The sequence below is a fragment of the Narcine bancroftii genome, chromosome 7 (genome assembly GCF_036971445.1).
Source record: "Narcine bancroftii isolate sNarBan1 chromosome 7, sNarBan1.hap1, whole genome shotgun sequence".
Lineage (NCBI taxonomy): Eukaryota > Metazoa > Chordata > Chondrichthyes > Torpediniformes > Narcinidae > Narcine > Narcine bancroftii.
The window spans coordinates 14,368,854-14,385,359 of record NC_091475.1 but is presented as its reverse complement, the minus strand read 5'-3'; the positions used below and the strand labels follow the sequence as shown (position 1 = coordinate 14,385,359).

Genomic DNA, 16,506 nt, shown 5'->3' with positions numbered 1-16,506 from the left:
GACGTGGTCGAGGCGGGATCATTGGTTACATTTAAGGAAAGACTGGATCGTTACATGGATAGGAGGGGACTAGAGGGGTATGGACCGGGTGCTGGTCAGTGGGACTAGGAGGGTGGGGATTTGCTACGGCATGGACTAGTAGGGCCGAACTGGCCTGTTCTGTGCTGTAAGTGGTTATATGGTTATATTAGAAGATTGAGAGGGGACTTGATAGAGGTGTTTAAGATTTTAAAAGGGACAGACAGAGTAAATGTTATATGGTTAATCATTGAGCAACCAAGCCCATTATTAATCCTGATTTCCCTGACGAGGGGTTAGAGCTGGAACTTTATTAAACTGCTCTTTTTTTAAGTTTTTCATTGACTTCCTACAACCTGAAATATGGCCTCACGTGCATTCCTCGAGGGTTTTGCCTTTTAGATCCAGGACACAGTCAATCTTGGCTTGTGGGTCCCTGCTGATATTTTATTCCAGTCTTCCTGCTTGGTTCTCGTGGCTGCACCAGTGAGTGGATCATCCAAATGTTGCACTTCCTCTGCCCTTTTTGTCCCATTTCCCACCTCTTCTCCTCCTCCCTCCTTCCTGGTTCCCATTCTTTCAACATGCAGGAGTCAACAGGTCAGTAATCGGTAGCATTGCAGCTTTCCCTGAAGTGCAGGCATTTGAAGGCTTTATTCGTTCTACCAGAGATCTCCCAGGAAATGTTCTGTCCTGAATCCCTGACTGTAGCCCAATAGGCTTTCTTTGACCCCTGGCACAAAGAACAAGTCTCTTGCATATGTCATTCTTTACCACATAACCTGTCTCACTGGAAAGCTCTCTCACTCCCCTCCCGTTGCAATATCCATTATTTAAACTGCAACACTCCCCAGTAGCTGGAAGAGAGCTGCTTGTATTGCAGTATCCATTTTAAGAGCAAGGTATTGAGCTCAGACACTGGGCTAAGCTGAGACATCTTGTAATGGTTAGCACAGCATTTTATGCAGGAATAGACACAATAACTTTGTAGTTAAATAGGAAAGTCTGCAGATGCTGTGATTGTATTGCAATATTGCATTATTGCACGATAATAAAGCAATATTGTACTGGTGACACTGTAATGAAATGATGTACTGCTCTTGGGGGAAAGCAAAATACTATTGGGTGCCATGGGATATTCCAAATGTAATTAAAATGAAACAGTAATTTCTAAGCTATAGTGATAATTGCCAATGTATAGTGGGAACAGTTTCAGATGAGTGTTCAAGTAAGAATTTAATGAGAAATGGGAATTCAACAAGGATACATAGTAAATATTTTGATAGGATTTTTTAAAATTCATGATTCAATCTTTAATTCATTGTCATTGTTAATAAAACTGTCATATTACATGAATTTCTTTTTCCCCGCTGCAAGGCAGACAAATTTGCCACCGGCAGGAATTGCCTAAGCACCTCTTACAGTCAGAGAGAGAGAAGCAAAAGAGAGCTCCCCCCAGAGTCACCGAGTGTCCGTAGATTCGCCTCCAGCGTTTCCGCAGCGCCCGCAGCCACACAGAGTCCAGTCCAAACCACCGACCACCCAGGCTTCAGATCCGAACCTCTGACACGTTCAGGAATCCTCCAGTGCCCTCGGCACCTCCTCACCTCCCGGTTCGGATATTGGTAAGCCTGCAGCCAGTTCGAGCCAGTCTCCGGCAGCCCGCCGAGTGCACCGGTCCCTCGGCCGCAGAGCCACCTCAGTGGTCTGCCGCCACGGTCATCGTCCCCGCGGGTCGTCCGCTCTTCTTCTCCACCTCAGATGGGATGGGATGGGGGGGGGGTGATCCTCTGGTCCCCTGCTCCAGTCCTCCACTTCCCTGGAGACTGCTGCCCTCCTGGCTGCTGCCGTCTTGGGCGCAGGCCCTATGATTAAATAAAGAAGGTGCATTAATTAGGAGGTATAGCTGGAATGCAAAATGAGAACTGTGCTCTTGTTGTGCCTTGTGGATTGGTATAAAGGATTTGAACTGTCGTGGGGGGGGTGGTGGGTGGGGTGGGGGGGGTAGGAAAGACACTCACTCCTATGGTCACAATAGTGCCTCCCCACCAGATGTTGATGGTCTTGGTGATGGTGATGCCATTGAATGTCAATGCAGCTAGATGTGTCTTGTGGGAGATGGTCATTACCACCTTCGTGATGCAGATCTTGCTTGCCTCTTGTTGCCTGGATCAGCCGTTCTCAACCTTTTTTTGGCGATGCCCTCTCCTAAGACTCTGCTCAAAGTTTATGGACCCCCTTCCCTGTGAAGCAGTCAAGTTTTGGTTTCTTCAGTACTTCTCACCTACTGACTACATAAAAATACATAAAAAATATTTATGTTGCATGAGGTGAAAAGAAAACAAGACTGTCACTTAAATGTGCTATGGCCACGAAAACACCATAGGGCCCCCGTTGAAAATGTGCTCTAGATCTCGCTACCTATTTCTCAGTAGAAGGAGTGTTAGTACATTTTGTAGATGGAGTGAGAAGGTTGACTATGTATACAATCCAGCTGATGGAATGCAACTTAGTTTGCCGAGAGGTTTGGAGTAGAGAATGCCAGAGAATTAACTGTGATATTAGTTTTCTTCAACAGGGGAGGTTCCAGAGGAATTCAGACATACAGCACGGTAACAGGCCCTTTTGGCCCACGAGCCTGTGCCACCCCATTCATCTACAACCCTGGAATGTTTTTGAAGGGAGGGAGGAAACCGAAGCACCTGGAGGAAACCCACGCAGACATGGGGAGAATATACAAATTCTTTACAGGTGGCGCCGGTTGCTGGCGCTGTAACAGTGTTGTGCTAACCGCTGCACTAACCGTACTGCCCATGCCTGATCGTTTTGTTCCCCTGGGAGAGATTCTGAGATGGAAACCTGCTAATCGGGACATGAAACTTCCTGGTCTCCCTCATTTATAAATGTACTGATACATTGTCCTGTCACAGGAGCCCATTACACAGTGAGTGGTAAAGAAAACACCCATTTTGATGAGCGTGCAGTAGTGGTGTCACGCTGATTCAAATCCAAAAGCTTACCCTTTGTATTGTATCGTCTTATGAATTGTGGCTCAGTGATTCATTTGTCAAATATCTGATGTCAAATCCTAGAATTTTGAATGAACTGTGCTTAATTCATCCATTTTTATAGCCATTCATTATGTGAGGTACCAAGTTGAGGAAGAAATATTATATGATGTTCCGGTAATTTTTTAAAAAGTTCTATCTTCCTTATATTTGTGCTCCTAATTACTCAAATTTTGGTCCCACAAACCTTTTTCCATGTCTGCAGATAAAGACGGACTCTCTTTCGTCTTTGTTGTTCCTCTGAGGCCCAGGCTGAGGCAGAGAGCCCATTGTTTCCCTGGAAAGGTAAAACGGTAAGAGTATCTTTATAAAAATTAACTTGGAAGCATGAATTGGGAGGCTTACAACTCCCGAATTTTCAAAATTATTACAAAGCAGCACAACTGAGCTTTATTGATAGAACGTTCGATTTAAATAAAACCCGTCAATATGGTCTAATATCGAGTTAAATAAGATGGGTGAGAAATTTATGGCACAATTTAGTTACAAGTGGAATACTAAGTTATTAATTCTTAATAATAACCCACCTATTTTGAGACACTTAGTTGAATTATGGAAAAAGTAAATGATGAGATAGGTGCACAGGGGTAAGATTTCATGTAAAACACCTTTGTATCAGAATCAGCTTTTTCCTTTTACTCTTAATAACCAATTTTTGAAAATATGAAATCAGAAATAAACTAAAACAGTACAAGATTGCCGCGAGGCTGGTTATTTTATTTCTTTTCAAAGATTTTTAATAAAAAAGAAAAGAATTATGTAAACAATGTGACATGACTTGATAAATTGTCATACGAGACACTACTGTTGGTTGAGAATTGATTGTCTTCAATAAAGGATATATTGTTGGTAGTTCTACATACATTGGTAAACAGCAACAGTAAAAAACCTAATTATGTCAGTGGCTGGCATGGTTGGTGCAACGGTTAGTGCACTGCCATTGCAACGTCAGCAATTGGGACTTGGGTTCGAATCCCGCGCTGTCTGTAAGGAGTTTATATGTTCTCCTCGTGTCTGCGTGGATTTTCTCTTGGGGTTCCGGTTTCCTCCCACTGTTCGAAACTTACTGGGTGTGGTGTAATTGGGCATTATGACCTAAATGGCGTGTTACTGTGCTGTTTGTCTAAATTATTTTAAAAATTAAAAATTTAAACACATGGTTCCTATTCCTACAAATTCCTAAGGAAAGAATCCACATATTAGAAAAAAATCCCAGAGAAGAAAAGCAATAGATTACTGTACCAAATTAAAACAGCATTTCTTTCATTTGAGGTTGAACTGCGTGTAGTGTTGGTGTTCTACCTGTAGGTGTGGTCTTTTTTTTAATCGTCTTTCAACATTTCGTCTCAGAAATAACCGCCAGTCAGTCCCATGTTCGCGGTCCTTTATAAACTGGCTCAACCAGAAACAGTCATGTGATTTTTGGGAAAATAATTTCAAAAACAGAAGCCAATGACATCAATATTAATGCTAATCTTTATACACAAGTAAGCCAACAACATTCCGAGAATAGTGCTGTTTACAATCTGGGAAGTGGCCAAAGCACACATGTACACATTAAACAAGCTCTACAACAAAGAGCACACAAGAAAGTGTGCCAGTGGTATTCTGAATATTCCAGACGTCTAAATAGCTATAAGTAAGCTTTGTAAAAAATATTGACTGGTTTAGTTTTATAAAAACAAACTATTTACTTAGACGAGTATTGAAAAGAATCCATGCAGCATGTGTATTCTTGCTGGTTAAATTATGGGATGAACACGTGCACTTTTATGACATCATTATATAAGTATCATTAAGGTGTGTTAGAATGCAGTCTCCCAGTCATTAACCCCAACAGAAAATTCAGTTGTGTCGAAAGGGCATGAAGCAAACGAACTAGATGATCCATATGTTTTCAACCTGCAAATGTGCTACCTGATTCCATTCTCTCAAGGCTGGGTTATGACATGGTAGAACAGTGGGCATCAGAGCCCAGCATTTGGATGGAGGGTGGGATAGTCTGGGATCAGTTCGGTATCAGAGGGCGACCAGCACTGTGTCTTTGGTTATCAGGGGAAAGGACTGGCATTGAGAGTCAGGGAGAAATTGGATAAAGATCGGGAGCAGGGATTTACTTTTGGGAGGAGAAGAATTTTAATTTTTTAGACATACAGCACAGTAACAAGCCCTTTCAGCCCACGAGCCTGTGCCGCCCAATTGACCTACAACCCTGGTACATTTTGAATGGTGGGAGGAAACTGGACCCCCTGCACCCCCCCTACCCCAGGGAAAACCCATACAGACACAGGGAGAATGTACAAGCTGTTGACAGTCAACGTGGGATTTGAAGGCTAGTCCCTATCATTGACCCTGTTACAGCGTCGTGCCAACCGATATGCCAACTGTGCTGCCCATAGGGAGAATCGGGGAGGCTTGTACTATGCTTTGGTGAGAGGGGAAGAGGAAAATTTGGATGACAACCATCATGTTGATCGAATTGGGGGTGAATTGGCAATGCAATTGGGTGAAGAATGGAAATGGATGCCCAGGCATTCAAGAGGAAATCAGGATGGAAGGTTTGGCTCATCTTGTAAAGGGATGGGGAGCAGGAGAGGGCAAAGGCTGCAAATCGTGAGGTTGTAGGGACAGAGGGTTGGTAAAGTGAAAAGGAGGCTTTGATCGTGATATGTTACTTTATCGGCCTCTGTTACATTCCAAGAGTATGCATTGGCAAGAACTGCCTACCAACTTGGATGCCTTCAGAATGAATATTGCATGGCAAATTACATCAAACCTTGAACCTGAGACAGAAATCACACCAGGGCCACAGCAGAAGTGAGGCCTGGAAGTGCCTGCCACATTTCCAACTGGTTACAATGCAAATGGATGCAAACCCCATCTACTCTGGATAAAAAAAAAGTTCACCTTTATTGTCATGTGTACTGAGGTACAGTGAGAAAGTGTGTTATATGAGCAGCCAAGTCAAGTTTATTGTCTTCTGAATGCACAAGTACCACCTGACGAAACAGTGTCCTCCAGTCCTGGGTGCAAAACACGCTGACACACAATCAGACATAACATACATTTGAGCAAGCAAAACACATGCAGGACAAGTATTCAAATTATCAAATAAATAAATGTTGTTTCATGAATGTGAGGGTCTCGAATGGTCAGTGTGAGCAGTTCCTTTGGTCGTTCTCACCACCCATAGGAAGAAGCTGTTCCTCAGCCTGGCTCTGATGCTCCTGTATCTTTTTCCCGATGGGAGTAAATGAAAGATGCTGTGTGCAGGGTGGAAGGGGTCCTCAATGATTTTGAGTGTCCTCGTCAGACAATGATTCCAGTAGATAATGTCGATGTGGGGGGGGGGGGGGGCGAGGGGTGGGGAGGGGAGACTCCAGTGATCCTCTCTGTCGGCCTTATTGTCCTGTTTATTGATCTTCGATCCATTTCTCTGCAGCAAATGCATCTCATGCACTGCAGGTGTTGAGGACGCTCTCGATAGAGCTCCTGTAGAGGGTTGACATGATAGTTGGCCAGTCGCCTTGCCCCCTTCAATCTTCTCAGGAAGTGCAGTTGCTGTTACACCTTCCTGACAACTGAGATGTTGAGTGTCTACGATAGGTCACTCGTTAAGTGAACTCCAAAGAACTTGATGCTCTCCACTCTCTCCACTACAGAGTTGTTGACGTGTAGAAAAGGGTGGTCGTCCCTGGTCCTCCTGAAGTCCATGATCATCTCCTTTGTCTTGCCCACAATGAGACTCAGGTTGTTACTCAATATCTCAAGATTTTCTACCTTTTCTCTCTTGTTGCTATCGTTCTGTCATCTAGAAACTTGGTGACCCTGTTGGAGCTGGATTTGGTGATGCAGTCGTGGGTCGGTCACATGAACAAGAGTGGGCTGAGTATACTGTTAGGAAGCAAAACATTCAGTTGCAGAGAGGATTGTTGAGTCCCAGTGAGGACAGTTTCTCCTCTGGGGAATGACTGTATTAAATGCCAAGCTGAAGTCAATGAACAGTCATCGTTCTCCAGGTGGGTCAGGACAGAGTGAAGGGACAACTAGAATGGCAATGAAACAAAGTAGAAAGTGCAGAATTACAGGGAGAGATCAGTCAGAACAAAGTAAAGTCAATAGAGTAAAATCCCCAGTTTCCTGCACCTTTGGGGATTGGTAGATGCCGGATAAATTAATTTTCTGGTTGCGTGAGATTGTGTCATGTAATTGGCAACCTGACCATTAAGGGGTGCCAATTTTAAACTTTTGGGTTTTTTTAAAAATCTATTTATTTTCTGCAATTTTTTTTGCCGGTTGCTTGAATTCTGGTAATGGGGATTTTACTTGTTAAACAAGAAAATCTGCAGACACTTATTGTAGTTTACACAAAAATGCGGGAGAAACTCAGAAAGTCTTGCCGCATTCTTAAAAATTTTTTTTGTGTAAATAATTTTACTCGTGTGAGGTTCATCCAGGAGTCTGATAACAGTGGGGAAGGAAGTGCCTTGAATCTGGTGGGGCATCATCGCACAATTGTAAACTTTCTTAATGGCAGGAGGAGGGAGAAGAGAGTGTGGGTGGGGTGGGATGAGTCTTATAATATGATGACTGCATTTCCAAAACGGCGGGAAGAACAGATGGAGTTAATGGAGGAGAGGAGGGTTTATGTGATTATCGTGTTCACACTCTGCCCTTTCTTGCGGTTCTGGGTGGAGTAGTTCCTGTGCCAGGCAGTGATGCATTCTGACAAGGTACTTTCTATTGTTCATCTACACAAGTTGTTGAGGGAAGTAGATCACATGCTTCTGAGGAAATAGACAGGTTAGTGCACTTTCTTGGCAATTACGCCAAGATGTTTGAGCCAAAACAGGTCATTGGGCATGTTTAAGAACTTCAAGCTATCTACTCTCTCTACTTCAGCACAGAGAAGTGAACTCCTCTTCCAGAAATCTATGGCCGGTTCCTCCGGCTTGCTTACATTGAAGTAGAGGTCTTGACACCAAGCCACAAGCCCTTCTCTCCCCTTCATATCACCCTTCATTCACAAGGCACTGATATAAAGCAGTGCTATGTCAGGGCGGCATGGTTAGTGCAATGCTGTTACAGAGCCAGCGACATGGGTTTGAATCCGGCGCTGTCTATAAGGAGTTTGTATGTTCTCCACATGGGTTTCCTCTGGACCCTCCAGTTTCCTCCCACCCTTCAAAACCTATGGGGGTTGTAGGTAATTGGGTGTATTTGGGCAGCATGAGCTCGGGGGCTGAAAGGGCCTGTTACCGTGTTGTATGTCTAAAATTACAAAAAATCTAAGCATAACAGAAGTCCTCCAGACTTTTCAGCCAATATTTTGCTGAAAGATTTTCCAGTACTTTCTCCCATTTTCCAAGCTGCACTCAGTCCTGGATATGTTTTGTAAGAGGCTGTGGATACTGAAGCAAAACACAAATAGCTTGGGGAGCTCAGCGGGTCAGGCAGCATCCATGGAGAGAAAGGAGCTTCAATGATTCTGGTCAAGATTTTGGATCAGAGATGGGTGAAGCAATCCTGGTAGAGGATAAATGGATTGAGGGGCTGTGAAGTCCTAAAAAGATTTAGAGTTAACTAGATACTTTTGATATATCTTCTCTGGTGGGATTGAGAATGCTTTAATTCCACTCCGGTTTGATGGCATGCTTTGAGCCCATCCTCAAATTGATCCTCTGTCAACCTGGTAAATTTTCCGATGACAGAGTTTGGAAGGCAAATGTCTGTTTTGGAAATATGGTGTCAGACAGACCTGCAAAGAATTATATCTTGCTGAATGTGTTCAGCAAGGTGTAACTGGGATAGATGGGACACTTTGGGTTGTACACCCTTCCAGTTAATTTGGAGGAATTTTGTGGTGACAACATTGTTTTTTTTCCCCAGTGCCTTGAGATTAGGTATTCCTGGGCATAGAAGTATATGCCTGTCCCGCATCGGACTTGTCAGCCACAATCGAGCCTGCAGCTGACGTGGACTTTTACCCCCTCCATAAATCTTCGTCCGCGAAGCCAAGCCAAAGAAGAAGAAGAAGTATACGGATTAGAAGGATCTCTGCTGCCTGGAAGAAGATGCCAGGTCTGAGGTCTTGATTTTCAAACATTCTATGACTTAACCATATAACCATTTACAGAGCAGAAACAGGCCATGTTGGCCTTTCGAGGCCGCACCGGTTCACTGATTTTGTGCGCCCTCTAATGTGGGCAACTTGCACCAAAAATTGCTGCAGAAATCTATATTGCAGCAGTTTCAGAAGTATACAATTACTGAGTACTCTAATTCTCAGGGAAGAGGTATAGGTGCCACATGACTCGTACTCAGGTTCAGGAACTGTTGCTACCCCTCCACCATCAGACTCCTAAACAATCTGTTCAACCCAAGGCGGTGCAGGTGCATTGAAAGTGGCGATGAGTTTCACCGTCAACATGACTTCAGCGAGAGGTGGCTTTCAAGTAATGGGAAGCATGCTTCACATTTTCCTGGGTCTGGCTGTGAATTTCTATTCCCAGGATGAAAGATATTGCCAAGGCTACAGATTCGTGGTGGTCTTGTGGATGTTAAGTGGAAAGCCCGAGCTCTCATGTACTTCAGTAATGATACTGCCGATGCGTTGAAGCTGGGCCTCTGAGCATACAGGTGATGAAGTGGCTTAGTTGAGATTGAAGAAGACCAACATGTGATGGCTCGTGCATATTCTTAGGAGGTGAAGATAGTGTCAGATTTTGCACCGAGGACCGGAGAACGCTGTTTCGTCAGGTTGTACTTGCACAATCTGATGATAATAAACTTGACTTGGATAACATGCTGTGATTTGGTGAACGGCTCTCTGATTTTAATTGCTGTTGTAATGCAGGAATCGTTGATGTTAACTTGCATATAGAAAGTTCTGCCAAACCTACTGGATAATTTGTTTTATTGATGTTGGCTGAAAGACAAACATCAGTGAAAGAACTTTCATATTCCTCTTTAAATAGAACCCTTGTATCATCCTGCAAAGACTTGTAAGGATTCCACGCAACATTTTCCAACAGTACAGCATTGCTTTGGTATTGCACAACATCATGTGGATATTAATTATATTCCTTTTCAAGGAGCATGTAGAAATGATGTAAGTAAGTGAAATCCACCATGGTGACTTCCCTCCTGCTATGTGATTCACTGGGAGTAATTGTCGAGGTGGATTCGCCTGATCACATTAATCATTGAGTACTTTCTAACTTTCCATTGGCATGCAAATAGTTTTTGACCAGGTGCGTATGGGTAAGCGCAGAGGCAGCATGAAAGGAGAACGCACTTTTTGAACTTCTATTCCAATTGTTTAATCACAAAGCGCTCGTCAAAACTTTTCTGTAACCAAAAGGAGGAATTTTTAGAGGAATTGTTTGGACATCATTGCCTCCAAGCATGTTTGAGATTACAGGTAGTCCTCGACTTCCGACCTACTCCAGTTTCGTCCACCCACACGTACAATTAAAATTAAAAAAAAAATCTTTATTAAAACTATTGTACATACTTTGTATTAAAAGTACTTTATACAAAGGGTCCCCACTCCTGGCAGCAGCCCAAAGTCCCCTTTTCCAGTGGAAGACTGAGGTCCCCGTGGCACCCCGAGGTCTCCATTAAAGGTTCATTTGTTGAATGTTGGATGACTTTGGGCGTGCGCTGCAGAAAAGTGAATCCGACTTACGACCAACCCCGAGTTTCAACCAGTCCTTCGTTCCCCATTATGGTCATTAGTTGGTGACTACCTGAATCACATTCAATGTATGCTGTGTATGAGTTATAATTTACATGCTAATTACTGTGGACAACAAAGATTTTGGTTCCTGAATACTTCTGAGTGTATTTTATGGATTTTGGGATACTGATCACGTGAGATGCAGACGGTCTATAAAATCAGCTCACATATACAGACTCTGTGCATTACACTGATATAGATTGGATGCATGTTCTTCAGGCAATTACATAGTGAGTGTACTTAATAGCATTTATTGTCTTCAGGAAGATTCAATGCAGCAGACATGTTTCGTCAATGTCACAACGGCTGTGATATGTTCTGTCACATTTGTGGCGAGTCTACGCTTATGACTCAAAGACGCAGCATGACCGCATTTATGAGCTCTCGTTCAGTTGTAAAATTGGTGACCAAGACAAACCCTGGGCTCCTCACATTTGTTGTGCAACATGTGCAGTCAACCCGAGAGCTTGGCTCATAGGCACTCAGAAGTCAATGCCATAAAGTCAGTAAAAATTAATTTAATGTTTCTCCAATGCCCTGAAATTACCTTTGTGTTCAGTTTGATGTTGTCTAGCATAATCCCCAATTTTTTTTCAGGAAGCAAACCTTTTGAAAAAATATTTATTGTCCATTGTTATAGTATCAAATGTGTAGTATTGGGTTCAAGGAGAAACTCATTTCTGGGAACCAAATCCAAGTGTCAGTGATGACCAACTGATAGCAGGCTCTACCATCATGCATTGTCAATGCTTGGCATTGTTTGCGACAGCAAACCTTTGTGGGCTGGTTTAGAATGTGCTGTATTTTTGTGGGGACTGTTGTAGGGCTAATGTTTACTGCAATCCAGGAGGAGAGATGACGTGTGGTTTTAATCTTTCTGCATTCAAGAGTCAAGATTCTTTTCTTATCATGTAATAAAACAGATGTAATATAAAGCAAAATTTCCTTTAGTCAGCGTAAGGCAGGCAAAGATTCATCGTCAGCACAAATTGCCAGACTACCCTTACAGTTAGAGAAAGGGAAGCAAAAGATAATCCCTTCCGAATCACTGAGTATCCGTAGATTCATCTTCAGCGCTCCTGCAGCCTCTGTAGCCACACAGACTTCCGTCTAAACCATCAACAACCCGAGCTCCAGATCCAAACCTCTGACACGATCAGGAGGCCTTCAGCACCCTTGACACGCATCCCAATTCCCATACCTGGTACCCCTCCAGCCAGTCTTTGATGCTGCTCTCAGCAGACCAGAGCCTGTGTGAGTCCCTCCGCTCAAGTCACCAACAGCTCACCACTTGTGCGTTTTTCACCCACAGGGCCCCTCTCCGCTCCGACCCTGTGGTCACCATCTCACAGGGTCATGTCTTCTGCTTTTCCTTCTCCAATGGGGGATTTCTCCCCATTTTCTGGTGCCCAGTGTCAATCCTCTGCTTCCCCAGAGTCTGTAATCCCTCGAGGCATCTGCCGAACCTGGGCACTGCCATCTTGGGACCAGACTCCGCAGCCGCAGGATTTTACAATGAATCACTGTCAGCTCCTTTAACAGGCCGTATGAAGCCTGCGTGGAGTCGTCGTCAGTTGGACTGGGTAGTAGGCCCCTGCGGAGGAGCGCTGTGTCTCTGCTCCCCATTCTCTGCAGGCCCGCACCAGCGGCAGCGCTACTGATTAGGCAGCTCCGGCAGCACTGCCATTTTTTTTAATTGCCTGTGCGACGCCTTGTGAGAAGTATGCAATTAGCCATTCTCCACTGACTCTCCTTCACAACTTGAGAACTTCATCCACTTTGAGGTATAATTCCAGTTCCATTCTGAAACTTATGTTTCTGCCCTGATTTCAGGCATTGAACAAAATTAGCCAGGGAAATGGGCCCCAGCCACATGGAGCAGCCACTTTCCCGATGGGAGGTCCATGAACTGAAAGAGCAACATGGTTTCTCCCTCCAGATGTGCTGCCTGACAGGTTGAGGGCTTCCAACCTTTTCTGCTTTTGCACTGTTGATGTGACTGCTGTTAATCAGAAGCAGGTTGCCTCCCCCTGAATTGCCCTCAAACCCCAAGACTTGTTTAAATATAATTCTTTGTGCTTTGTCATGCAAAAGCAATAGCTAATAGCTTGTTTTATATGCTGGGGTTGGATGGTTTTGTGATCACTATTGGCTGGTATGGTTCAGATGATGGGTGCGTATAAGCTATGGCAGTCTGTATTTTGCAGCTGTCAAAAAGGGGAGGAAAATGGGAACTGTATTGTAGATTACATTGTAGAATCGAAAGTGAAGTTCCTGCTGTAATCTTGTGCATTACTTATGTCGATCACTGCCATTTTCTGTTGAATTTACATTCTCAAATTCTATTAACCTCCTTAGCTTCAAGATTGCATTTAGTGCAGTGGTTCTCAACTTTTTTCTTTCCATTCACATACCACTTTAAGTATTCCCTATGCCATCGGTGCTCTGTGATTAGTAAAGGATTGCTTAAGGTGGTATGTGGGTGGAAAGAAAAGGTTTGAAAAGCACTGTTTTAATCGTATCTCATTGACTCGTTTTATGTGCATGGTTTCGTAACTCCAAAGGAGATAGGCCGATGACCATTTTCCTCAAGCAAAATATTTCAGTAACAATTGGGTCTAGAGCAATGATTCTCAACCTTCCCTTCCCACTCACATCCCACCTTAATCGATCCCTTACTAATCAGAGAGCACCAATGGCATAGAGATTACTTGAAGTGGTGTGTGAGTGATTTATTGGATGAAGTGTGGTTAGCTAATTGCTTTCAGCTCTTTTTTGTGTGTGTGTGTGTTCAGAGATATATGGATGGGAGTGGTCTGGAGAGTTATAGAATGGGTGCAAGTCAGTGGGACTGGAGGAATGATATTTCAGCAGACTAGAAGGGCCAAATGGTCTGCTTTCTCTGCTGTAGTTTTCCATGCAGAGGACAGGAAAAAAAAAAACTACAGAGTTTTGTGAATTCAGCCAATGGCATCCTAGGCATCTGTTTTCACTCCACTGAGGACATTTGCAAGAGGCAGTGTCTTAGGAAAGCAGCCTCCATCCTCAAGGACCCCACCACCACCCAGACCATGGCCTCTCCACACTACTTCCATCGGGAAAAAGGTACAGAAGCCTGAAGATGAACACCTATCAGCACACAAACAGCTTCTCCCCCTCTGCCCTCAGATTTCTGAATGGACAGTGAACCACTACCTCGCTCTCCCGACTTTTGCCCCAATTTATTTATTTTTAAATGTAATTTATGGCATGATTGGCCCTGGGAAGCTGTTGCAAAACAACAATTTTGTGACATGTACATGACAATAAATTGTGCTGATTCCGAGCTCATTTTAAAAAAAAGTATGGCAATCCTGTTCAACGTGAGATTGTTGGCAAACATTGCTTCTCAGGGATCAGCAGGCTGCAGTCACTCACTACTTGCCAGCAAGGCTTTAAAAGACCAGACTCATCCTCTGGAATTCCCTCAGTCCTCTTAACTCTTATGTCAGCTTTATGAATCTCCTTTGAGTCATTCTTCTGAACGTTTATTTCATCGGCTTGGTGCACAAATGGTATGCTCTACACACTTGGGGCTGCTTGGATTCCTTTCTCTCCATGAGTGGCCCCTTATGTAATTGTGAGTTGATATTATTGTGAACGAATAGCAGCAGGAGAGGAGGATCAAACATTAATTTGGAGCAAGAGACCTGCTGGATAATGAGATATGCAGGAGATAACTGCAGGTACAAAGTGCACTAAGATTGTTATGTGGTTTAAAGCTGCATCTGACAGCAATCTTTTCGGGTTTGGGAATTCTGTGGTTGTGGTCGAGCTCCTGTTTCAACATCAAGTCATTATACAGCTGCTTCATGTGGGAACAGATTGTGCAAAAAGTTAAAGTGAAAGCAGTCTTGTCAGTTAAAACATTCATAATGTGGAGGTTTTGCAATGGGGCAGTAGGAAAAGGTTATAGGTCTCAAGTGGACGTCAGCACAATTGTCTAGCTGGTGGCTATAAACAGTTATGAACCAATTTGGTTTCCTTTTCATTTAAGAGGCCACTGATTCCCACTGAGGAATCTGTCCTGTTGCTCTTCTCCACTTCAGCCAAATTGTCGAGACTCATAACTGTTGGAGAGCCAATATTTAATACACAAAAGTGCTTTTGAAACTCCGCATGCGGGTTACGCGGCATTCTTTATAGCAAAGATATATAGCAAAAAGTGCCTGAGCACTTTTTCAAGGTATGAGCAAACAGGCAGCCTGAAACTACAATCACAGCATCTGCAGGCTATCTTCTTTAACTCTCTAAAGGTAAAGGTTCCATTATTATCACGTAATACTACATTTGGGACGTAACATACAGGAAATTTAACTTTTTGTCTACCACTTTGCCCAGCACCTCTCACTAGGCAATCTCCTCTCCATGTATTGAGTCTGCTTAGTTTCCAAGATCAGACAATCTCAGGCATATTCAGGCCATTAAGTGCTGCCTAATGTGTCTGATGTGTAGAGCTAATGCATCGCGCTGGGCTGATTGACAGATTTCCACTGGGAAATCATCGACAATTTGGTGCTAGAACTTCAGCCCTTCTCAGCTGAGCACAGAAATCCTAAATGAGCTGGAAATCATACGCTGGAGCACGTGGCCTCCTGGGTTGCCGCTAGGACCACTATTAAGCTCTGTGGTGAGGCAGTGATGTGCTGAGGAGAGCATTTGGACATTTACAACTGCTCACTCAGCTTTACACCAGGGCTAAAGCAAAGGCATCGAGAGTCAGGACACAAATTATTTTACTGGTCAGTACTTGAGATTTTTTTAAATGTTTAAATTATTTGTTGCATTTTAAGGTGTTATAATTAAATGCATGTATAGTTGAAAATGGAGTATTATTGGTTATTAATTTATATAAGACCATAAGTCATATGAGTGGAATTAGGCCATTCAGCCCATTGAGTCCATCCTGGCATTCCAACATAGGCAATTTACTGTCTTTTTCTATCCCATTCTCCTTCTTCCCCATAACTCTTTCCCTTCCTGATTGGATGTATCTACCTCCACCTTAAATATACCCAGTGATGGCTTCTACAGCAATTCATGGCAACGAATTCCACAAATTCACCACCCTCTGGGTAAAGAAATTCCTCCTCATCTCTGTTCTAAAAGACTGAGCCCTCTGGTCCCAGACTCCCCTACCATAGGAAACATCCTCCACACCCCTCTATCCAGGCCTCTAAGTATTCAATAAGTTTCAATCTCATGCCCCCTCATCCTTCTGAATTTCAGCGAGAACAATCCCAGAGTCTTCAAATGCTCCTCCTTTCACTCGGGGGATCATCTTTGTAAATCTCCTCTGGACCCTCTCCAATGTCAGCACATTCTCCTTGGATAGAGAGCCCAAACTTTCTCAAAATATTCCATGTGGTTTGAACAATACCTTCTATGAAATATGAATGAGAGACATTTAAAAATAGATCAAAGACCTTTGACAGCTGTGAGCTGTGCTTCAGGCTATATCCCCTGAGACCTAATTGGTCTTTAGGGCTAATTCTGCATTGTGGGATGATCTCTTGTGTGGTTAGTTTAATCAGCCCTCCACTGTGTAACTAGATAAAAGCTCACACTCAACTGGAGGGAGAACTAACGCTTTTATTAGCTTACAGCACAGGTAGGGTTCATGAACAGGCTTCAGAAGGG

The 16,506-nt window shown here is 43.5% G+C and overlaps 1 long non-coding RNA gene across 1 annotated transcript; it reads right to left on the bottom strand.

Moving 5' to 3' along the window:
* Window positions 1–1,325: 1,325 nt before the first annotated feature.
* Window positions 1,326–4,458, bottom strand: LOC138739780 (uncharacterized). Its single transcript, XR_011342415.1, has 3 exons — window positions 4,329–4,458; window positions 3,274–3,363; window positions 1,326–1,883 (listed from the first exon to the last, which is right to left on the bottom strand). It is a non-coding gene; the product is annotated as an uncharacterized lncRNA (long non-coding RNA).
* Between the last annotated feature and the right edge of the window lie 12,048 nt (window positions 4,459–16,506).